Here is a 24,677-nt window from a genome sequence, read left to right as displayed (position 1 = left end):
ACTTCTTTTCTATATACACTTACTCCCTGGTAATTTCACCCATTCTCATGGTTTAACTCATCTATATGCATAAATCATCTCATAGTGACCCTATAGGACAGAGTAGAACTACCTCATGAGGTTTCCAAGGCTGTAAACTTTATGGAGCTTAGTTGCTAACCAGAAAGTTGGGGTTCGGAGTCCACCAACCTTGGCAACACAATGGGGCAATTCTACACTGTCGTATAGCTTAGTTTGAGTCAGGGTTGACTCATCGGCAATGGGTTTGGTACGGTTTGAATCTTTATGGAAGCCAAATGCCACATCTTTCTCCCATGGGATGGCCAGAGAGTTCAAACTGGTGACTGTTTCATTACAGCCGAGCACTTAGCCACTTGACAGTAACTGGTTTGTTTTTTTCGTTTATATGCCTACAAATCAGAAAGTTGTATCTATAGTCTATATCGCTACATTACGCTCCATTCTTGTATATACAACTGATTCCTTTGCATTACCATTTGGATGTTTTATACTAGGCATATAAAAATTAATATTTCTAAAACTGAACTCCCAATATTTCTTTAATAATCCTGCTGTAGCCATCTCCATTAATGGCAACTCAGTTCTTTGATTTTTTCAGGCAAAAAACCTTCAAGCCATCATTGATTCAACTCTTTCTCCCACACCTCACATCTACTTTGTCAGAAATTTCTCTTGTCTCTATCTATAAAATATATGCAGTCTCTGACTACTTTTCACTACCTTGACTGTCACCATCTTCTACATCGTAGGAGAAGACCACAGAAACAAATTTAATCAAAAGAGATTTTTATTAAGCAAAAACAAAAACAAAGATAGCCATTGCAATGAAGTATCTTCCAGTGTGCACTGGGCACAAGAGACTAGCAGAATCCACAGAATAATAATCAGGGAGTCTCTAATATACTCTTACAGAAAATAGTAAATTAAGGAAAATTGCATCATTGCCAAAGGTGGGAAACATAATATATGGGAATACATGATTGGTTTAAGGAGTCTTCGTTGGCTAGATTCCATTTAGTTACTCTGGGAAGGTTTCCTTGGGAACAACCTGGCAATACCTGCTTTTGGCTTAGCGACTTGGAATTGCTTCTCAGTTCAGTCACGAGTAAACAGCAATACGTTCCTGTGTGAGAGCTTAACTTCCCTGTATCATTGCCAAGATTTAGGCATGTGTAAGGCAGAATATAAGGATGTTGGATGTCCCAGAGATGGACTGTATAGAGTCCAGTCTTGCAAACCAATCCAAACCCCATATATCTGGCCCTGCAGGTAGGCATAAGGAGCCTCCATCATTTTTTTTTTCTTCTTTCCAAATGTTTTGTCCATTTGGTCTAATTAACATGATGTATTAATATAGTGTTATTCTCTACAGATGTCCTGACAGTCCAAACATCCATGGACAATATAAGGCTGAGGCGATAAAAGTCTCTTTAGATGCCTTCACAGAGGTACTCTGCCTATTCCATTTTGCTCTAAATTAGAAATTAATCAACTTTAGCTTTTCTTTCTTTTTTTTTCTTAGTGGTTCAATGACATTCGAGGAGAGCCATCAGTCCTACTTCCCCAGAGCTCTTAAACGTCTGCATTATTGCATCCACTGGATCCATTGGCATCCTATCCCAGTTTGACACAGATGGATGTCTTAACAATTGCACTACTACAACATACTGAGGACACCCATATTCCACCTAGCACTAGGAATGGTGTCTTCATTGCCATATGAATGGAGAGTAAGCCAGCTACAAAATCCCACTTAGTGTGTGGCTCCTTGGACCACTCCTGGCACAAAGTGTATTCCCATGGATTAGATATTTGTGTGCAGGAAGTTTATTAGTGAATACTATGGGAATACCACCTGTGCGGGAGTGAGGGAAGCAGGATGAGAAGTGGAAAAGTTGACAGGAAACGACACAGGCCTGAGCTGATTCCATGAGGAGCTCTGGAAATGGGATGGCTCATCAGTTCAGGCAAGAGAGTCAGAACTTTATAGGCATGTATTGAGCAGTCACTATGGTGGGCTGCTTTCACAGAGGGGGGATGAGTTTGATTGAGGCAGTTCCTTTCAGCTGAGGGCAATTCCTCCAGAGGGCCTCAACTTTGTGCCATGAGGAAGCAACACTTCTAGGAGCTGGGGAAATGAATGCCTCGGTCCTGAAAGGAGGGTATCTAGTAGCACAACCCAGCACACAACACAGAGAACAAGGTTGGAGACAGGCTTAGCAGACAGCTGCTAACCAGCAGTAGGAAGGTTGTTAGGCTACTGCAGTAATTCAGGGAAGAGATGCAGGTAGTTTGGGCCAGATTGGTATCAGCTCAGGGGTCGAGAATGTTGCATCATTTTGAAGTGGCACCGACAGGACATCCTAACAGGAAGAAATGTTGTGATGCCTACGTGAGAAATGTGGTTCATTGTACTGCTTTTGATTTTAGAGGATAGGTAAGTCATAGAACAATATTATATCTAATTTATCATTAATATGCACATGAATCTCCATACTCAAAAATAATGGGAATGGAATTAGAAATTCTACCACTGATCCAATTCTTGAAATGCTCATAGGTAACTAACATAGAAAATTGTAATCCCTAAAATTATAATCATGCTATGAGTTTCTTTACAACTTTGAAACTTAGAAGTTATGGTGTTAAGATAACAGGTTTAGATGAATGTGGTACTAGATGAACTGATTACTATGCCACTGGCTTACTTCCGTATAAACTGATAAAGATTAATATTCCTCTGTGTTTTTTTATGTTCTTTTAAATAGCTTCTTTTCCCACAAAGAAGAATAAGTAGCCCTTAGTCAGGGCCAGTGGTGCAAAAGAGATCTGTCTGACTGTGAACGAAACCAGTTTTAAAGGCAAAGTCTAAAGTAGAATCTCTTTCTCCAGACTGTAGGACTCCATTGTTCTTAGTGAGATATTTTAAAAACATTTTAAAGAATAAAACTAAGAGAAAAATATTAACAAAATCAGGTTAATACTATTTTTTACAACCAAAAATATTTTAGAAAATTAAATTAATTTCTGTAAATGAAAAATACAAGTTTTTTTTTTTTCTGTAAGATATTTAGGCAGAGTCAAACACAGAATCTTCTGATCAGAGGCAATTGAGTTTTTTTTTGTTTTTTTTTTAAACAACGATGCCCAGGCAATTCAACACAGAAAGGACTGTCTTTTCAACAAATAGTGCTGGGGCGATTGGATAACCACACCCAAAAAGCTGAATTTAGAGCCTTATCTCAAACCATTCACAAACATTAACTCAATGGGTCATAGACCTTATTGTAAGACGTTAAATTATAAAATGATAAAAAGTGCTTATAGAAATTGAGTAGTCCTAATATTGCCAAGAATTAGTGAAAGTGAATTTGTTCTGACAAATTCTTTCCCATAATATGTAACATTTTCTTAATATGTCAAATTAAAAGCAGTCTCCAACATGTCTTTAAGTAATTTAGACTAGATTAAATGCATGGAATGTGTTTCCTTAAAAGAATTTGGATGGATATAGGTAGGTGTAGAAGGTTGGAGGAAACTTGTAGAAAATCGAAAGGAGGTTAAGTAGCTGAGATGAGAGAAAGAAAAGCATGGGAAAAGAATTTAGATGGATACTCAAAGTTATAGAAAGTTAAAAGAAGGTCGAATAGAAAGTTAGTATGCCACATAAAAAGGGTATATTTATGTGTATTGGGGGTTGTGTGTGTATTGAAGAATTATGAAATGAGAAATATGAAAAAAAGACAAGAAATTTCAAAGGCTTGTTAAAAGAATGAATTTGATTGATATAGTCAAAGTTCTTATATTTGATGAGTTAATTCATGAGGATTTTTAAAAACTTTAATATGAAAAAAAAAGAGAGAATTGAGTTTCTTCTGTTAAAATAACAAACTTTTCCTTGTTCACTGAGTTAAAGAGTTGATTTTATTCTTGTGCAATCTGCCTTCAAAGTAAGAGTTCTAACATAATAATTTCCCAAACATGATAAACACCTGAATATTTTGAAATCTCATAGAAAGCCACAAATACTTCATAAATAGAAAAATACTACAAAATTTCTTTAGTATGTTATGAATTACATGAAACACATTGTCAAGTTGAGATTACCAAATTTTCTTTGAGTTAAAGTTTGTATGTTGTGATTTTATTATTTCAGTTGCTGACTTAGATAGTTACTGCTTCCTTTCAATCTAGTATCATGAACATCGATAGTTTTGTGTTTCAAGACATGATTACTCTGTCCTTTGAAGAAAATTTTGATGCTGTGTGTTTTCAGTCATGTAGAATCAAGAAGTCTTTCTGAATTTATGTTTTGATACATAATTTGTGGGCAACACATGTCCCAGCACAAGCTGCACAACCCATTTAGTTGCATTGATTTTTCAAATATCACACACACACATACACACACACACAGGCACACACACCCACAACCCAAAGACACCGGGGCTCCCTATCACACACAGGAATCCATAAATATGCTTATAAGACTTACCTTGCAAATTGCTGTACACAAGCCAAAAGAGACAAAGGTTTGACCCAACCAGACTTCCTGGATGCACTGCCTCATACCTAAAACTCCTACCTTAGTGAATATTCCCAAGAACTTTTCTATCATTTTTCAACATTACACCAGCCCCCACTGGAGGGCAGTCAATGCTTTCAGTGGGAAAGTCCCCTTCCAAGAATCCCAAAATCCCCAAAATGTGGACACTTTCTTTCCAACCTGTCATGAAAGTGTTTTAACTGGAAAATCCTCATTGTTTACCCATGGAATTTTTTACTACTATTCAGAAGTTCAAAAACTTATTAATCTTGATATAATCTTGGTATTTCCTAACTATTTAATATTATGTTCCAAGATTATTATCTGTTATATCTGAAGGTCTCTGAAATTAATGTTAATCATTATGTTTTAAAAACATTTTCTCTAAAAATTTTTGAATTTACTTTATTTAGCCTTAAAACAAAACAAAACAAAAAACCTAGCCTTACATTAGTTATATAAATAATTCCTCTAAAGTCTTTCACTTTTAAGAATTAACATATTAACGACATCCTGTTAATTAAACCAGAAGAACAAGACCTTTGGAAAGATGAAAAAAAATGATGGAGATTTCTGATGACACTTGACAACGAGGCCCTAGAGCTCGATTGCAAAGCGGAACCCTTTCCTTCTAAGCATTTGAAACCCTCACTTGACAGAAAACCTGGACATCCCAGGCTCTGAATCTGAAGGGAGCCAGGTCCAGCGCCTTCACGCAGACTGGGATCTATGGGGCGGGCACCTTTTTCTCCTGAGACCCGCCTCCACCCGCTTGGAAACCACGGAAACAGAGAGGAACCCGGCAGGGGATGCGGTTCCAGTCGCTGGGGGCGGGTGGAAGACCAAAGTTTCAGCCAGTCTAGGGACAAGATGTACTGATTTCCAGCCCAGGACCACACAGAGGGCAGGGGAGTTCGTGCGTTGGTCACAATATATAGGATCTTATATGTTGGGTTAGCAGGGAGACTCTCCCGTATAAACTTAGTTCCTTTCTAAGTTCAAAAACACATGTTTTCCCACCCTGTTTCATAGCAAGGCCTTTCCTATATTCGGCAAACCCGATAACCGCAATTACGATGAAACTGGCCTTCCCTCTACAGAATAGAGTTTTTCTAGATGCTCCAGGCTGGATAATCTCAAAGCCATCTTTTCCTACAGGAAATTCTCACAGTGATGGTACGCTCCTTTCTCTCATACTTTTTTCGTATTAAAATAAACAACCAAACTGTACTACTCATAACAAAGTTTTCCCTCATGGACCCCATTCCTTTATAAACACAGGCGGGCTGGCGAGAGGGAAGGGATCATTTGATTTCAAGATACTCCTCAATATTGTCCCATGTATATACCTCTCTAGTGAAAGAAAATTATCCTTTAAGAACCAGGGCCCCAGACCCTCAGGACTGAACTCTGGAAGTCCGTGGGTCCTCACTAGGGGCCGGGCAGCTGCAGGGATGTGACCCTGTAATGTCAAGCTGCAGGCCAGATAAATGGGATGGGGGTAGATTTCAAGACTGAACTCTCCATTATCCAGCCCTGGGACATCACACACCTTTATGTTCGGCTTCACACGTGACTAATTCTATAAAATGTGCCTGTAGTTTCTTCTTCCATTTATTTGATTCACTGGAGGAGAAGGAAAACTATGATATATTTTTCTTTTCTTTCTTCTTCCCGCAGTTTTCACTATCATCCCTTAACATTCTTTCTTTTTTTTTTTTTTTTTTTTACTTAGCTAGAAGGGAGCTTCCTTTTTCCAGGTTCTGCCTTAAGCATCGCTTGGTATAGCTGACCCACGCACTCTGTACTTAGTTTAGGGATGGCAGTTGCCCCCACATCAGTAGGGAGAAGATGGTGGCGTCCGCACTTCTCCACTCCATAGTCCATTTTTTCTGGGAATGGCTGGGACAGAGAGTGCACCTTGAAACCTCCGAAAGAATCAGAACGTCGTGGCCTCCATTGTTTGAATATTGCAGGTAATGATTAAAAGAATATATTGGCCAGTTAGCAAAAGCTAGAGCCTTTGTTTATTTTTCCAAAACCAGATCCCCAGCAAAGATGATATTCTGTACGCTTTTTCCCATTCGTGAACTGAAATTATTGAGCAACCCACCATGTTGTGTGGGCCCCAGGGATACCAGAGGAGTAAAGGATGAGACAACACAGTCCTTGGCCTCAAGGAAAGGAAACAGGGACATGAGCTGTTAATGACAATAAAATCATAAAATGGACCAACAGAGATCCACGCGGGCAGGGCGTTTTCACCGAACACATAGAAGGGGCATCTGGCCAGGATTTAGGAACAGGCAGGGAAGATTCACCCGGGACTTTCCTTTCCTTTCTGGAGGGAAATACTCACGACGTGATCAGGGATCAAATCGACCAGATCCTTCCCGGGGGGAGTCTGAAGAGTTCTCAAAGGCTTCCTGGAGTAGGATGAAGGAGCCCTCTCTAGTGAATCTTCCACGTGGGACGAAATCGAAGAGCTCTAGTAAGTGTTATTTTCCATGGGAGAAGCGAATTCATCTCCGCCGCAGGTAGAAATTTTGTTTCTTTTTCTTTTTCCGGGAGTGAGGAAAGGGGAAATAGAAAAAAATAAAGAGAAGCTTGAAAAAATAGTGTCGTTTAAGAAATCATAGCTAAGATTTTTTAATGGGTTTAAGATTATTCAAAAGCAAGTATCTTTTGGATGAGTGAAGAGTGAACAATTCTTGTACTTTCAGAAACGAAGAACACTGCCGCGCCGGTGGCCGGTTAGTTCAGCTGGTTAGAGCGTGGTGCTAATAACGCCAAGGTCCCAGGTTCGAGCCCCATACGGGCCAAGGATAGTTGTTTTTTTCACTTAAAAATAAAAGTAAAAATCTTGGTGTCCTCGTTTTACACCCCTGACGCACTTTGAAAATAACCTCTGTGACATCAAATCTGTATCAAATGTCGTCTTTATTTCCTGAATCCTCAGTAGCAACACCTATAACCTCTCCGTTTTCTCTCTTTGGGGTGCTGCGCGGGGGCGGAGGTCAGGGGAAGAAAAAGGTTTTTTTGGAACAACTGACATAAAGCCTTAAGATAGAAATTTTAGTGAAGAAAGCCACCTAGGAGTCGGGATGGTTTTGGAGATGGGGTGTGTGTTTGATGGCCGCTGTCCATTTGAGCATCTCATTCGCTTTATCCCTTCCTCAGGGTCCAGCTCACTGTGTCTCCGTGTGGCGGTCAAGCGCTTTCTCTGATTATCTCCTGTACCTGAGTGTCTATTCATCCCTTACACTGTGCTTTCCTACCCTTGAACATGGCATTGCTAGTTATTAAAATAAGGACAGTCAAATATAACACATATTTTCATTTTTTTTTTTAAACTACTGGCTGGCTTCCAGTATAATTTCTGTCTGTGAAGACAGATTTTTTTTTTTTCCTGGCTCTCCAGGACCTAGAAAGGTGCCAAAGTCAGAGTGAACGTCTGAAACCTCTGGATTTTCTCCTAACTATCCTGTTATTCCCATGAACATTCATGTATGCTCTTTGTCTCCTACCTTAAAAAGGTTTCACTTGACTCAACATATCCCTATGGCATTATAACAAAATCTCCTCTAAAGGGTTATCCAGATTTCCTGTCTCCAGTTTCTTTCCTGTTATTTTGAAATCCACTGTATTGTGGTTTTTTGACACTACCATTTCATGGAAACTTCTCATCAAGGTCACCAATGACTTCTCACTTTTTCAAGACCTTCTCTTCCTTGACTTTTGTTACGGGTTCAATTGTGTCCCCCCAAAATTTGTGTTGATATCCAAACCCCTATACCTGGGGTTTGATCCCCTTTGGAAATCAGTTTTCTTTGTTATGTTAGTGAAGCCATTATCAGTGTAGGGTATGTCGTAAATGTAATCACTTCTGAGATACAAAAAGAACAGACTAGGCACTGAGACAACTGACGACAAACTGAGGAAGACAGAAGCACATTAAGGATCAAAAAGGACCCCAGGAACTCTGAGGCTATGGAAACTGAGGCAAGGATCTTGTCCCAGGGCCAACAGAGAGAGAGAATTCCCCTAGAGCTGTGGCATGAATTTGGACTTCCACACTCCTTAACTGTGAGAAAATTAACTTCTGTTCCTTAAAGAAAACAACTGTGGTATTTCTGTTTCAGTAGCACTAAGGAAGTAAGACAACTTCTCAGTGTCAATGAACACACTTACTGTCTTAAAACTTTTTTTTTTTTAATTTCGCTTCCGAGACACTGATGTCCTGACTCTCTCTCTTTCTACCTCACTGGCTCATCCTTCTCAAGAGCTTTTGTTTGTTTCCCCTCTCCTCCCCTATTTTATAGTACATTATCTCACAGATTGGTTCTTGAACCTTTTCTCTATATACACACACTCCCTGGTAATCTCACCCATTTGCATGGTTTACATCATCTGTATGTCTACATTATCTCATAGAGACCCTATTGGACACGGTAGAGCTGCCCCATAGGGTTTCCAAAGTTATAATCTTTATGGAAGCAGACTGCCACATCTTTCTCCCATGGAGTGGCTGGTGGCTTTGAACTGGTGACCCTGCGGCTAGCAGACAAGCCCTTAACCACTTGACTAAAACTGGTTTTTGGTTTCTATGCCTACAACTCACAAATGTGTATCTGCAGACTGGACCACTCCATTAACCTCAGGTCTTGTATATACAACTGATTCCTTGGCATTACCACTTGGATGTTTTATACTAAGCATCTCAAAGTTAGCATGTCTAAAACTGAACTCCTATTTTTCTATAATAATCCTACTATATCCAATATTCCCCGTTTTAGTTAATGGCAACTCAAATCTTTCTTTCTTTCAGGGAAAAAACCCTGGAAATCATCATTTATTTCACTCTTTCTCTCATATCTCACATCCAGTTTGTCAGGAATTTCTCTTCTTTCTGTCTTCAAAATATATCCAGTCTCTGACTCCTTCTCACTACCTTGACAGCCACCATCTTGTCTGGCATAGGAATAAAAGAGCCCAGAATCAAATTTAATCAGAAGAGATTTTTCTTGAGCAAGGACAAAGATGATCATTCCCACGAGAGATTTGCCAGTGTGCACAAGACACAAGAGACTAGCAGAATCCCTGGAATCACAATCAGAGAGTCTCTAATATACTATTACAGAAGGAAGTAAATTAAGAAAAATTACACTATTGTCAAAGGCAGAAGACATAACATATGGGGATACATGATTGGTTTAAGGATTCTATGTTGGTTATGTACCATTTAGTTACTATGGGGATGTTTCCTTGGGAACAACCCGGCAACATCCACTTTTGGCTTAGTGACTTGAAACAGGTTGTCAGACATTGCAATATGCTCCTTTGTGAGACTATAATTTCCCTATAGCATGGCCTCTTTGTTGGCTAAGATAAAGTACCCTTCATGGACCATTCCTCCCCTAGGTATAAGAAACGATGAAACCATAAGTTCAGTGTGTACTCTCATTTCTTTCCGGAACTATTCATAATGATTTTAACAAATGTTCACACCAAATGGATTCCAGGTTTAACTATTACCCCTTAACAAACTTTTGTATAAAACTAGATTCTAGCCCCGGGACCTTACTTCAGTCTCACTACTTCTGGCTAGGCACCTATATAAATTTAAGGTCCTCTACATCATGTCAAGAACCCTGGTGTGGCTGTGGTTAATAGCTATGGCTGCTAAACAAAAGCTCGGCAGTTTGAACCCAGCAGCACTCCTTGAAAGCCTTATTGGGACAGTTAAACTCAATAGCAAAAATAGCAAAAAATTTGACTTTTTTGGGGGGGTGTCATATTCAAGCCATTGGCATTTCTCACATGTAGCATGAGGAAAGGGACTTAACAGATCTCCTTCAATCTATTCTTTTCTCTGTAAAAAATATTCTCCACAGAACAGGCAAAGGACTTTGAAGAAAACAGGTCACAAGGAGTTACTTCAGCTCTTAAATCCCATCATCTCCTCATTTTATTAGAGTGATGGTGGCCTTCAAAAATGGCCTGTGACAAGGTCATGGAAGCTCCATACACATCCAGACTCTCTGAGGGACCGAATTGCTGGGCTGAGGGCTGTGGGAACCATGGTCTCAGGGAACATCTAGCTCAATTGCCATAACATAGTTTAGAAAGAAAATGTTCTACATTCTACTTTGGGGAGTAGTGGCTGGGGTCTTAAAAGCCTGTGAGCAGCCATCTAAGATACTCCACTGGTCTCACCCCTTCAGGAGCAAGGAAAAATGAAGAATGAAGAAAACTCAACTTACAAGAGACGGAGTAGTCCAAAGTACCAATGGACCACATCTACCACCAGACTGAGTCCAGTAGAGCTAGATGATGCCCAGCTACCACCACTGACTGCTCTGAAAGAGATCACAATAGAGGGTCTGGGACAGAGCTGGAGAAAAATGTAGAATAAAATTGAAATTCACAAAAAAGATCAGACTTACTGATCTGACAGAGACGGGAGAAACCCTGAGAGTATGACCCCCAGGAACTCTTTCAGCTCAGTAATACAGTCACTCCTGAGGTTCATCCTTCAGCCAAAGATCAGACAGGCCCAGAAAAGAAAACAAGACGAAAGGGGCACAAAAGCACAGGGGCAAGGACTAGAAGGCAGGATGGGACAGGAAAGCTGGCAATAGGGAACCCAAGGAGGAGAGGGCAGAGTGTTGACATCGTGTGCATTGTTAACCAAAGTCATAGAACAATATGTACACTAAACTTTTAAAGAGAAACTAGTTTGTTCTGTAAACTTTCATCTCAAGTTCAATAAAAAAAAAAAAAAAGAATATGCATGTTCCCAATTCACTGCATGAAAGAGAAGCCAAAACAGACTTTTTTCATTTCAATAAATGAAATGAATGAATAAATAAAGGCCTGTGAAGGAACACATTAAAACTGAGATGCTTGACATGACTGACTGACTCAGGTTTGAATCGAAACTTCCCTTGTCTTATATCCCCTTTTTCTTCTGCTTTCAGCATATGTGCATCCTCTACCCCTTGAGTTAACAATTATGTGTTTGTGCTATGATAAATATGATTTGTTCTAAGAAAGAACACTTTCAACTGATGTATGACAAAGTTGTAGTTCATGAATAAGCAAGCAATAGAATGTTTCAGGAACGTAATGGCCATAATGTTCCATAGAAAGGTGTTTATGTACACACATTGCTCACAGAAAATCTGATGATTAACTGACCTTGTGAAAAGTTTACTTTTGACTCATATGTAACACATGTGTAACACCCAGTCCTCATGCATAAAACTCTCCCCCCCCCCGCCCCGCTTACATAATCTGAAGCATCTCCCAGTGCTAATGCAACACAGGAGTCATTCTCAGTGTTACCCCAAGCTGGGTTGTTGTTTTGGTTGTTTTCTATTCTACAATAAAATCTACCATTTCTCTCCTTACAGATTTCTTGTTAGTTTTACACTTTGATGTATTTGGTGTCACAAGTGGGATTTGATGTTGCATTATCTTTCACACACCCAAAAATTGGAGGACCCAGACTCTGGTCTCCAATTCCATAATTTCTCAGAGTCTGCTTAACCTAAATAACCTCTTGAAAACAAACTCTGCTTGCTTGCATCAAAGTTTTTTAAGTTGTACTGTAGACTTGTTTGGGTTCTTGCAATTTTTATAGTTTGTTTGGTCCTTGTGTAGTTTTTTTGGTTCTTGTTTTGATTCTTGCAGGCAAAAGATTGTATTTGGATTTTTATTTGAGCTCCTTAAAGACAGGTTTCGCTCTTTTGGTTTTTACTTTCTTTCAAGACACCATCTCTAAATTACTAAACAGATTAAAGAATTGCAGGGTTAAATTTCAATTCCTACCCCCTCTGTTTCATTGCCAAAGCCTCCTCCTTCTTTGCTTCTGATAACAAAGCTGACTCAAGTTCCTTTCTATTCAAAGAAACTAGGAAATAAATCTCTCTTTCATGTGCCTTTTAAAATCTGTCCTAATACACTAATTTAGAATTTCAGGAATCTCTTTGGGAAAATGATTATTTGTACCTGTGTTTTCTTTCCTCTGAGCAACTTTTTCTTTAATTTTCAGCTTTAGTCAAAACATCTAAATAAAATCCATCCATCTACACTTATGAAGTCATACAAAACCAAAAAGAGAAGAATTTGACCCAGTCACACTTCTGTTACCACTGCCTCCTACCTAAGCCTCCCACCTTAGTGAATATTTACCAAAGATCTTTTCTTTCATATTTTCAACATTGATCAGGCCCCCACTGGAGGACAGCAAATACTTTCAGTGGGAAAATTATCCTTCCAAGAAACCTGAGATCCTGAAAATATTTGTGGGCAGGTTCTGGTCCACATGTCATGACAGGGTTTTAACTGGGAAATTCACATTATTTATTCGGGAAATTTCTTATTACTCTTCAGATACTGTTAAAAAAAAAAAAACTTAGTAATCTTGGTATATTCTTGGTATATCCTAACTATTTAGTATTCTTTCCCAAGATGATTATATATCTAAAGCTCTTTGAAATTAACATTAATCATTATGATTAACAATAGTTTCATCTAAAGAATTTTTTAATTGAATTCATTTAACCTTACATTAGTTATATAATATGTTTCCATCAAGTCCATCACTTTTTAGAATTATTATAATAAGTCATCCGTAAGCATTTTTAAGTTTGTCATTTGCAAGTAAATTTTACTTTTCCCTGAAAATGTTTGACCATAATATTAAGATATATTCGACTATATTGTACTTATGAAAAGGACCATAATTAGTTCTCCTCACCATTCCATGTACAAGGAAACTCCAAAAATTAAACCTTAAATCTTTTTATCTCAACTTAAGAAAGCCAAAAACATCTCTTTGGACACACCATCCTTCTGGGGACTTCAAGATTCTATCCAAAGGCCCCAGTGGCCAGAAGCTGACTAGATCTGAAGTAGACAACTTCACATCGAGGAATGAGACCTCATGCACATTGCTGAATTTTAAGGATTTTGTTTAGTATTTATCTGTGCCGTTTTTAATACTTCTTATTATGACTAGGTAAATGCGGCAGGGAGACATGCAACAACATATCAGAAAAATTCTCCAAAAAGCTACTTAACTTCATTCAGTGTCTCCTATCCCTGATATGCCTTTTCTTAATATCCCTACGAAAGCCAAATTTGTAGGGACTCTAGTTTCAAACCTTGAGTTAGTGTTTTGAAAATGCCAAGTTATTCCTTCAAATCTGGCCTTGCTTTATATGTGCCCCCAACCAGATGATTACAGAAGCAGAGAATATGAGGTATGGCATGGTAAAAGAGGCCGTCTGTATATGATGTTTAAAGTACAGAAGGAAAACATCCATAGAGTACATCCATGGAAAAGAAAAGAAAACAAGAAGCACCCAAACCCATGGCTGTTGAGTCGATTCTGACCTATAGCAACCCTATGAACACAGTCTAACTACCTGATGGGGTTTCCAAGGAGCAGCTGGTGGATTAAAACTGCTGACCATTTAAACTCTTAACCACTACACCACCAGGGGTCCATGGAAAAAAAAGCATTAATGTAATGGTATCACAAAGTCTCTGTGGAGATTCATGATCAGAGGAGTTATTTGTGAAAGAGCACCTTAAAACTGGGGTTAATGGCATGACTGACTGGCGCAGGTTTGAATTGAAACTTCCGTTTGTGCTTTATGCCTTTTTTTCTTCTGCTTTCAAAATATGTGAACCCCACCTTAAGTGAACAACTATGTAATCATATGAAAAAAAAAATTTTTGATCTCAGAAAGATCGCTTGTAAGTGAGGTATGACCATATTGTGGTTTATGCATAAGCAAGTGATAAGAATGTTCCAGAAAGGAAAAGATGAGAATATTCCCTGAAATGATGTTTATGCATGCCATTTGTCTCCCCAAATTTGTGATCATTAATTGACATTATGGAAGGTTTATTTACACCTCATATGTGTCTCATGGAGCCTGGGTGGCAAAGTGGTTAAGAACTTGGCTGCTAAAGAACTTTCCTGAATAAACCGCATGCTTTAAAGGCCAGCAAAGCAGGGTCTGGGGTTTGGGGACCATGGTTTCAGGGGACATTTGGTCAACTGGCATAATAAAATCTGTTAAGAAAACATTCTTCATCCCATTTTGGAGTGTGGCGTCTTGGGTCTCAGACGCTAGCAAGTGGCTATCTAAGAGACAACAGCTGGTCTCAAGCACGTGGAGCAAAGGAGAATGAAGAACACCAGAGACAGGAGGTAAGTGTGAGCCCAAGAGTCAGAATGGGCCACATAAATCAGAGACTACATCAGCCTGAGACCAGAAGAACTAGATGGTGCCTGGCTACAACCGATACCTGCCCAGACAGGGAGCACAACAATGAATCCCTGAAGGAGCAGGACATCAGTGAGATGTAGACCTCAAATTCTTATAAAAAGGCCAGACTTAAAGGTCTGACTGAGACCAGAGGGACCATGGAGGTAACGGTCCCCAGACCTTCTGTTAGCCCAAGGCAGGAACCATTCCTGAAGCCAATTCTTCAGACAGAGGGATTGGACTGGACTATAAGACACAAAATGATACTGGTGAGGAGTGGATTTCTTGGATCAAGTAGACACATGAGACTATGCATGCAGCTCCTGTCTGGAGGGGAGATGCAAAGGCTGAGGGGGACAGAAGCTGGCTGAATGGACATGGAAACACACGGTGGAGAGAAGGAGTGAGCGGTCTCATTACTGGGACAGCACCTAGGAGTATATAGCAAGGAGTATAATAGGTTTTGTATGAGAGACTGACTTGATTTGTAAACTTTCACTTAAAGCACACAAAAAAAAAAAATTCAAAAAAGGAAAGACCTTGGCTGCTAGCTAAAAGGTCAGCAGTTAGAATCCACCAGCCCCTCCTTGGAAATCCTACAGGACAGTTCTCTGTCCTATAGGTCGTCCTGAGTCTGAATCAACTTCGCAACAACAGGTTTACCTATCTCATCTGTGGTCCCTAGCCCTCATGCATAAAAATGCTTCTCTTCTTTCAGAATTTGAAGACCTCCCAGTGATTCACTGACCTGGGTTGTTGTTGTTGTTACCTATTCCGCAATAAAACACTATCATTTCTCTTCTTAGAAAATTCTCCTTACATTGACGCTTTGACAGACCTAACAAGCATCCACTGGATTTGTTTGGTCCTAGTACTCTCTCCACCTTGCTCACTCTGCCGCAGTTACAATTGGCTTCTTGATCCTTCCTGCATACAGCAGCCACACTGCAGTCTCAGGACCCTTCACTCTGAATCTTGTGCCCAGAACTGATGGGGACCTCGCCTCCTCCTATGGCTAGCTACTGCAGCGGGTGCACAATACATTCTAACCGAATAGAAAACCGAGGACCTGACAAAGTGCTGTGGGAGGACAAGGAAGCAAGTGGGCTATGTTATTCTGGTAATTTAAAGTCGGGGGTTGAAAGGGCAACGTGAAGCTTATGGGGTTGGTTGAAACGTAAGCATATGCAGATGAAGAGTTTCTGGAGCAAATTCAGAATTCACAAAAGGAAGGACCCGTCTGTTTCCGCCAGGTTTCGAACCGGGGACCTTTCGCGTGTTAGGCGAATGTGATAACCACTACACTACGGAAACCTCTTTGTGTTGATACCTTTTTGCTTGAAAGATGCTGAATCTGAAATTTGTGCCTTTGTATTAGGATGTGTCTTCATGATTGAAGGGCATTTTTTCCCCCTCACACTTTCCGATGCTTACAATCACCAATGTCAGAACAAGATAAATCATAGCCAAGCACACGCTACTCCCAATGACCCAATTCCTTTCCAAGCACCAGGTAGCAAAATCGAGGGCGAGTTCCAAGGAATTTCTTGATAAGTTCTAGGCTCACTTCTTTGGCGGCGCAAGGCGTAATTATCGTCATCTCCGGCTGTCCGAACTGGAACCTTTAGGAACTAGTACGAACCATCTGAGCTCAGTAGGGATTCTGCACTTTGTGCCCTGGTAGTAGCGGGAGCGATTGAGGCCCACAGGGTATGGTATCAGGCTGTGCCCAGTTCTGTGTCGTGGCCGTGGTGTGGGCTTTGTGGAAGTGAAATCTGTGGCGAGTGAGCCTATTATTCGCCAAATGAACTTCTCTTCAGTTTTGTCTCACTCATATCTGATGAACTCGGTGTCCGATACCTTTTAATCTGTTTTATAGCGGGTAAATGACCTTCGTGATGTACTTGACTCTTCTTTGTTCTTCACTCCATTTCAACTGTCCTAAATCACTTTTTTTTTTTTTTTTTTAAATCACTGTCCTTACCCGGATGTTGGAAACAATCGGCTTTCTACTAGGTTCTAAATTAAACTTTCCGAAGGCAGAATCTTGGTGAAAGTGCTCGCCAGGAAAAATGTGCTTGTCCGGGAAGTATTAGAAACTCTTGATAGGAGAGATTTCTCAGCCTCTAAGAAAGATCACATTATGTCTCCTTCTGTGGCAGCTAAACCAGGAACTGATGAAAGTATTGTGGGTAAAGGAGGGGAAAAACATGTTTCTTTCTTATTAGCACAATCTCAAGCCTGCCTATTTTTTTTTTTGAAATTAATCAGCAGGATAAACAGAGATTCCATTTAACACACATGTTAGTTTGTTAACTTTTCTCAAAAATTTGCTTTAATATTTATTTTAAAGAAATAATTTTTTTTATTGAGCAGCCCAATCCCATCGTAGTCACTGGAAGTACCTGATGTCCTTAGGGAAATGGCAAACTAGAAAGAGGGAAGGGATACCTCAATTGATCATTATGACAAATGTTCTCACAGTAATTTAGTTATAATAAACTTGCTGAGTAGAATGACGGATACAAATATCAGGGTTTCCTCACAGAAGCACAGAAAAGAGGCATCATCCCGAGTCCTAATGATCACAACTTGCTGGACGAATTGGTGGCTAATCTATACTTTATTGGATTTAAAAAATAAGTAAAGTTGTTGAAGAGTAGTTGAATGGAGGGGGAATTCAAGCCTTGGGTGAATATGGAATAGAGAGTAACTGGAGTGTGGGAAGCTGCAGTTGTAGGTTTCAATCAGAGTGTGCGGAAAAGAGAAACTAAGTGGAATAATAGGTGCAGGAACAGGGAGGTCAGGGAGGGTCCTTCACAGTAGGGAGGTTAGATTTTAATCTGAATGTGGTGAGTAGGAAAGAAGTGACTGTTTTATGGAGGAACATGACATTGCCTGTTTTGATCCAAAGACCTCTTTGGCTTTTGATTAAACACTGGAATGTCTCAGAGCTCAATCCTTAGGCCTCTTCTCTTCTCCATTTATTGTAAGCCCCTGGCTAAGCTCATTGTCTAATGATTTACATTTCCCATGGTCTTCATCTGAGTGCCGTTGTGTACCTCTAGCCTAATGGATATCTCCTCTTTGAAGTCTTACAATAAGCATTTTATAGTTAACATATCCCAAACCGAGTTTCATATGTATCCTCTGAAACTGATCCAACCGTATTGATCCCTGTCTAACTTAGCTGCAGCTCTATTCCTCCAGCTGGTTAGGACTAAGAATTTGGCATCTTCAGTGATTCCAGTTTTGCTCTATTCCCCAGATCCAGTCACTCAGAACACTTTCATTGCTTTATCTTTAAAATATATCTGCAATTTGGCCACTTCTCCACACTTTAATTCTTACTAGCATTCCCCAAGCCGTAATATTCTCGGATTTGGAGTATTATTAGTATTTCTTAATATGTCTTGAGGTTGCCTCCATTTGCTTTAAAAAGATGCTTTCTACAGAACGTTTAGGGGGATCCTTTTTAAAACCCCAAAAGAACTCCTTATTGTACTCACTGCTTACAATCCAGCAATGGCTCCTTACTGCACTCAAAAAAATAAAATAAAAAAGAAAGAAAAAGTGAAAATTCTTATAATAACGTGCAAGGTGCTACGTAATCTCCCTACTCCCCACTCAATTTCCTCTCTGGCCCTTTCTCCTACTACTCTCCCCATTGCACTGTGCTGCAGTTACTATTGACTTTCTGCTCTACTTTATGTACACCGGACATCATTCTGGTATATAATGCACCAGACATCCTTCTCACAATATTAATAACACCATGTTAATTACAGCAAATGAACAAGACATTTGACGAGAAGAAAAAAATCAGTGGAGGCTCCTAATGACATTGGTCTTGACTCTGGAGGCCCTAGTGTTCCACTTCAGAGGAGCTCTTTCCTTCTAGAATTTGAAATCTTCACTTGGCATGAAGCAGTAAATCCCTCTCTCTGGATTCTGAAGGGAGCCTGATCCACTGCCCCTGCAGCCTGGGATTCCTGGGGCAGGCACCTCATTCTGCTGACACCCACCTCCCCCCACTTGGAGTCCAGGGAATCAAAGACAATTGGGGGGATGGGAGGGGCTGGAATGCCCTGGGGGTGGAGGGATCACCTGGGTACCAATGTCTCTAGGGACACACTGCCCTGCTTTCAAGCCCAGGACTTCAGAGAGGGCATGAGGTTTTTTTTAGGCTGATCAAAATACATACACTCAGATGCTGGGTGGAAACCCTGGTGGCAAAGTGGCTAAATGCTGAGGCTGCTAACCAAATCCGCCAGGCGCTACTTAGAAACTCTCTGGAGCGGTTCTACTCTGCCCTATAGAGTCACTATGAGTCAGAATCACCTGGACCACAACAGATTTGGTTTGGTTTTTATTGGTGGGGTTAGAAGGGAGGATCTCTGATACAAAATGAGTTCAGTTCTAACATTCAAAAAACAGACATTTCCCACCCAGTTGCAAAGCAAGACCTTTCCTGCATTGGGCAAACCTGATAACCGCATTTACAAGGAAACTTGCTTTCAGTTGCAACTTTCCTGCACAGGATAAACTAGAGTTTTTCTAGATGTCCCAGGCTGGATAATCTCAAAGCCTTTTCCTTCAGGAAATTGTCACAGAGATGGTGCGATTTTTTCACTCATACTATTTGTGTGTTAAAATTAACCAAACTCCATTACTCATAATAGTCAAAGCCTTCACTCAAGTACCCAGTTCCTTTGTAAAGACAAGCAGGCTGGCATGGCGGAAGGGAGGATTTGATTTCAAGAAACTCCTCAATACTGTCCCATGGCAATTTCTCCTGTGTATGCTCTCTAGTGAAAGAAAATGATCCTTTAGGAGCCAGTGTACAAGGTTCTTAGGACTGAACTCTAGAGGCCTGTAGGTCAGCACTTGGGGCTGGGCAGCTGCAGGGATATGACCCCAGAATGACAAGCTACAGGGCTAGATACGTGGGATTTAGGTGGTTTGCAAGACTGGGCTCTGTACTGTCCGGACCTGGGGCATCAAACATCCTCATATTTTGCCTCACACACGCCTAATTCTTTGAAATATGCCTGAGGTTTCCTTGTTCCATTTATTTGATTTACTGGAGGAGAATGTAAACACTGATATACTTTTCTTTTCTTTCTTCTCCCCTTCCTTTTCAATATGTGTTGGAATCCAAACCCCTATACCTGGAGATTTAATCCCATTTTGGAATCAGTTTTCCCCTAACAGACCTTTTGTTTTCTTCTTAGCTAAGAGTGAGCTGCCTTTTTCCAGGCTCTGCCTTAAGCATCGCTTGGCATGGCTGACCCACACATTTGTGCTGAGTTTAGAGATGGCATTTGCCCCCAGATCAGCCGAAAGAATATGGTGGCATCTGTGCTTCTCCACCCCAGAGTCCCTGTTTGTTCTGGGGGTGCCTGGGAAAGAGAGAGCAGCTTGACACGTCCGAAATAATCTGAGTGTTTTCAACTCCACTGTTTGAAAATCGCAGTTAACGATTAAAGGAATATATTTTCTTTTTAGCAAAATCTAGAGCCTTTTTTTTTATTTTTCTAGGACCTGATCATTGCAAACATGATTTACTGTACGCTTTTTCCCCATTGTGAACTTAATTTATTGAGCCAACAACCCTGCTGTGCAGGCACCAGGGATACCATAAGAGTGAAGAACGAGATAATACAGTCCTCGTAAGCAGCTAATGACAATAAAATCGCAAAATGGACCAACAGAGATTCACACCGCAGGACGTTTTCAGGAAGCACAGAGAAGTGGCATCACCCCAGGATACAGGAGCCAGCAGGGCAGATCCGCCTAGGAGGTTCCTTCCCATCTGGAAAGAAATTCTCACGCCCTGAGCTGGGAACAAATCAACCAAATCCTTCGGTGGCGGGGGGGGGGGGGGGGGTGTCTCTAGTGAATGTTTCTGTCCGGACGAAATCCACGAGCTCCAGAACATCTAATGTTCCACAGAGGGAGCGAATTCATTCCTGCTGGAGGCAGTTTTTGTGTTTCTTTTTCTCCTTGCGGAAGTGCGGAAAGGGGAAATAGAAAACATAAAGAGAAGGTTGAAAACATAGTGTCATTTAGTCATAGTTAAGATTATGTAAAAGAGAGTATCCTTTGGATGAGTGAAGAGAGAAGGAGCAATCTTTGTGCATTCTGAATGTGGAGGAAACATTGCACGGGTGGCTGCTTAGCTCAGCTAGCTAGAGTGTTGGTGGTAAAGCTGAGTTCTTCCTTGGCCCCTAAGGGGATAGAACCCCGTAGGGGCCAAGGAAGACGTTGCTTTTCCATTAAAAAGATTTTGCTGTCCTTCCTTTGCACTCAGCTGAGCTTTGAAAATAGCCTCTGTGACATCAAATCTGGATCAAATGTTGAGTTAATTTCCTTAATCCTCAGTAGTCACACTTATACCGGCTTTGCTCCCCCTCTAACGGGGGTGGGAGAAAAAAAGGCAAAAGAGTTTTTTTGGAACAAGGGACATAAACCCTTAAGATAGAAATTTTAGTGAAGAAAACCAGACTTGGAGTGGGGATGGTCTTGGGGATGGGGTGTGCCTCTGATGGTGGCTGTCCGTTTGAGCATCTCTTTCTCCTTCTCCCTTTTTCAGGGTCCAGTACACTGTGTCTAGGACGAGTTTGCCGGTTCGATCCCCCTAAGGGCCAAGGAAGAAGTTGCTTTTCCATCAAAAAGATTTTGCTGTCCTTCCTTTGCACTCAGCTGAGCTTTGAAAATAGCCTCTGTGACATCAAATCTGGATCAAATGTCGACTTAATTTCCTTAATCCTCAGTAGTCACACTTATACCCACCTTGCTCCCCCTCTAACGGGGGTGGGAGAAAAGAAGGCAAAACAGTTTTTTTGGAATGAGTGACATAAACCCTTAAGATAGAAATTTTAGTGAAGAAAACCAGACTTGGAGTGGTGATGGTCTTGGGGATGGAGTGTGCGTCTGATGGTGGCTGTCCGTTTGAGCATCCCTTTCTCCTTGTCCCTTTTTCAGGGTCCAGCACACTGTGTCTCCGTGTGGCCGTCAATCACTTTCTCTATCTGATTATGTCCTCTACCTGACTGTCTGCTTACCCCTTGCACTGCCCTTAAGTGCTGTGGAAATTGATATTTAGTTGCTAAAATAATCACAGTGAGACAAAATACATATTTTGCTTTTTTAATTTTAACTACCAGTTGGCTTTCAGTATAATTTTTGCCCATGAAGGGAGATTCCCCCCATCCCCCGCCCCCCTTACCATTATCTAGACCAGTGCCAAAGTTAGAGTGAATGTGTAAACCTCTCAATTTGGTCCTATCCAGTTATTCTCATGAACGTTCAAATATGCTATTCACCTTCTATCTTAAAATGGTTTCTTTTGACCAAACATATCCCTCTAGCTACTATCCTATTTCTCAGATGGTCTTATAAAAAATCCCCTCTAAAGAGTTATGCAGATTTACTGTCTAATGTTTCTCTCCTGCTGTTTCTAAATCCGCTGCATTCTGCTTTTTTGACACAACCAGTTCATGGAAAGTTCTTGTCAGGATTACCAATGACTTCTCCCTCTTTCAAGGCCTTATCCTTCTTAACTTTTGTTATGGATTCCATTAGGTCCTGCCAAAATATGTGTTGGAATCCAAACCCTTATACCTGGAGATTTAATCCCATTTTGGAAGCAGTTTTCTTTGTTATGTGAAAGAGGCCATAACAGTGTAGGATATTTCTTTAGTGACTTTTGAGATAAAAAAAATAACAGTTTGGCACTGAGATAAGGGAGAACAAACAGGGAAGAAGACAGAAGTCCATGTGAGGATTACCAAGGAACCCAGGAACCCTGGGGCTATAGAAACTGAGACAAAGATTTTCCCCCAGGGTCAACAGAGAAAGAGCATTCCCTTAGAGCTGGCCCTGAATCCCGACTCCTAAACTGTGAGAAAATAAATTTCTGTTCCTTAAACAAAACTACTTGCGGTATTTCTGTTACAGCAGCACTAAGAAATTAAGACAACTTCTCAGTGTCCATAAACACACTTGCTGTCTTAAAACTTTTTTTTTTTTTACTTCCAAGACACTGCTGTCCTGACTGTCTTTCTATCTCACTTGCTCATCTTTCTCAATATCCTGTGTTTGTTTTGCCTCTCCTCACCCATTCTATAGTAGAATGTCCCACAGATTGGTCCTTGAATCTCTTCTGTATATACACTCACTCCGTGGTAATCTCACCCATTCTCATGATTTAAATCTTTTGCATGCCCACATCATCCCATAGCAACCTTATAGGACAGAGAGCAGGGTTGCCCCACAGGGTTTTGAAGGCTATGATCTTTACGGAAGCATACTGCCACATCTTTCTCCTGTGGAGTGGCTGGTGGGTTTGTACTGGTGACTTTTTGACTGGTAGCCAAGCCCTTAACTACTTGATGAAAATGGGTTTGCTTTATATGTGTACAACTCACAAACTTGTAATCTGCAGTCTAGACCACTCCATTAACCTCACGTCTTGTATACACAACTGATTCCTTGGCATTACCACTTGAATGATTTATACTAAGCATCTTAAAAATTAGCATGTATAAAGCTGAACTCCCATTTCAGTTAATTGCAACTCAATTCTTTCACTCTTTCAGGCAAAAAAACCTTGAACAAAAAGTCATCATTTATTTCCCTCTTTCTCTCATACCTCACATCCGGTTGTTCAGAAATTTCTCTTTTCTCTTTCTTCAAAATATATCCAGACTCTGACTACTTCTGCCTACACTGACAGCCATCATCTTGTCTGCCATGGGGGAAAATGACCCCAGAATCAAATTTAATCAAATGAGATTTTTATTCAGCACAGACAAAGATGGTTATTGCAATGAGGGATTTGCCAGCGTGCGCTGGGCACAAGAGACTAGATGAATCCACTGAATCACCATCAGGGCATCTCCAACATACTATTATAGAAGGAAGTGAATTAAGAAAAATGACATTATTGTCAAAGGTGAGAAAGATAACATGGGAAAACATGATTGATTTAAGGTTTCTTTTTGGCTAAATTCCATTAAGTTATGAAGCCAAGGTTTCCTTGGGAACAAACTGGCAACATCTGTTCTTGGCTTGGTGACTTAGAATGGGTTCTCAGTTCAGTCAAAAAGAAATTGCAATATGCTCCATTGTGACAGCATAACTTCCCCGTGGCATAGTTCTTTGTTAGTTAAGGTAGAGAACCCTTCATGGAATATTCTAACGCTAGGTAGGGAAACAAAGAAACAATGAGTTTCCACTTGTACTGTTATTCCTTTCTGGAACTTTTCATAATGATTTTAACAAATCCTCACACATAATGGTTTCCACCATTAACTGTAACCCCTTACCAAACTTGTATGTAAAAATCAATTCTAGTACATGCGCCCTGCTTTAGCCTCACTACTTCTGCCCCTGCACCTGTATATCTTTTAAGATCAGCTGTTTCATTTTTGGAAACCCTGGGAGTGTAGTTAAATGCTATGGCTGCTAACCAAAAGGTCACCAGTTGGAATCCACCAGGTGCTCCTTGGAAACCGTATGGGACATCTCCACTCTGCTGTAAGGTTGCTATGAGTTAGAATTGACTCTAGGGCAATAGGTTTTTTTTTTTTTTTGGTAATGTAGTTAAGAGGTATGGCTCCTAACCACAAGGTCAGCAGTTCAAATCCACCAGCAGCTTCTTGGATGTCTATGGGACACTTTTCCCTGTACTCTAGGGTCGCTATGGGTTGGAATCCACTGGACCGGCAACGAGTTTGTTTTTTGGTTTCTTCCATATCCCGAGCCTTGGTGGCGATGTGGTTAACAGCTGAGGTGTTATGCAGAAGGACAGCAGTATG

General features: G+C 40.5%; 1 non-coding gene across 1 annotated transcript; it reads right to left on the bottom strand.

Annotated features, from left to right (window-relative positions):
- Positions 1-16,094: 16,094 nt before the first annotated feature.
- Positions 16,095-16,167, bottom strand: TRNAV-AAC (transfer RNA valine (anticodon AAC)). Its single transcript has one exon. It is a non-coding gene; the product is annotated as a tRNA-Val (tRNA).
- Positions 16,168-24,677: the final 8,510 nt, after the last annotated feature.

The sequence above is a fragment of the Elephas maximus genome, chromosome 1 (assembly GCF_024166365.1).
Source record: "Elephas maximus indicus isolate mEleMax1 chromosome 1, mEleMax1 primary haplotype, whole genome shotgun sequence".
Classification (NCBI taxonomy): domain Eukaryota; kingdom Metazoa; phylum Chordata; class Mammalia; order Proboscidea; family Elephantidae; genus Elephas; species Elephas maximus.
This window is presented reverse-complemented; position numbering and strand designations above follow the sequence as displayed.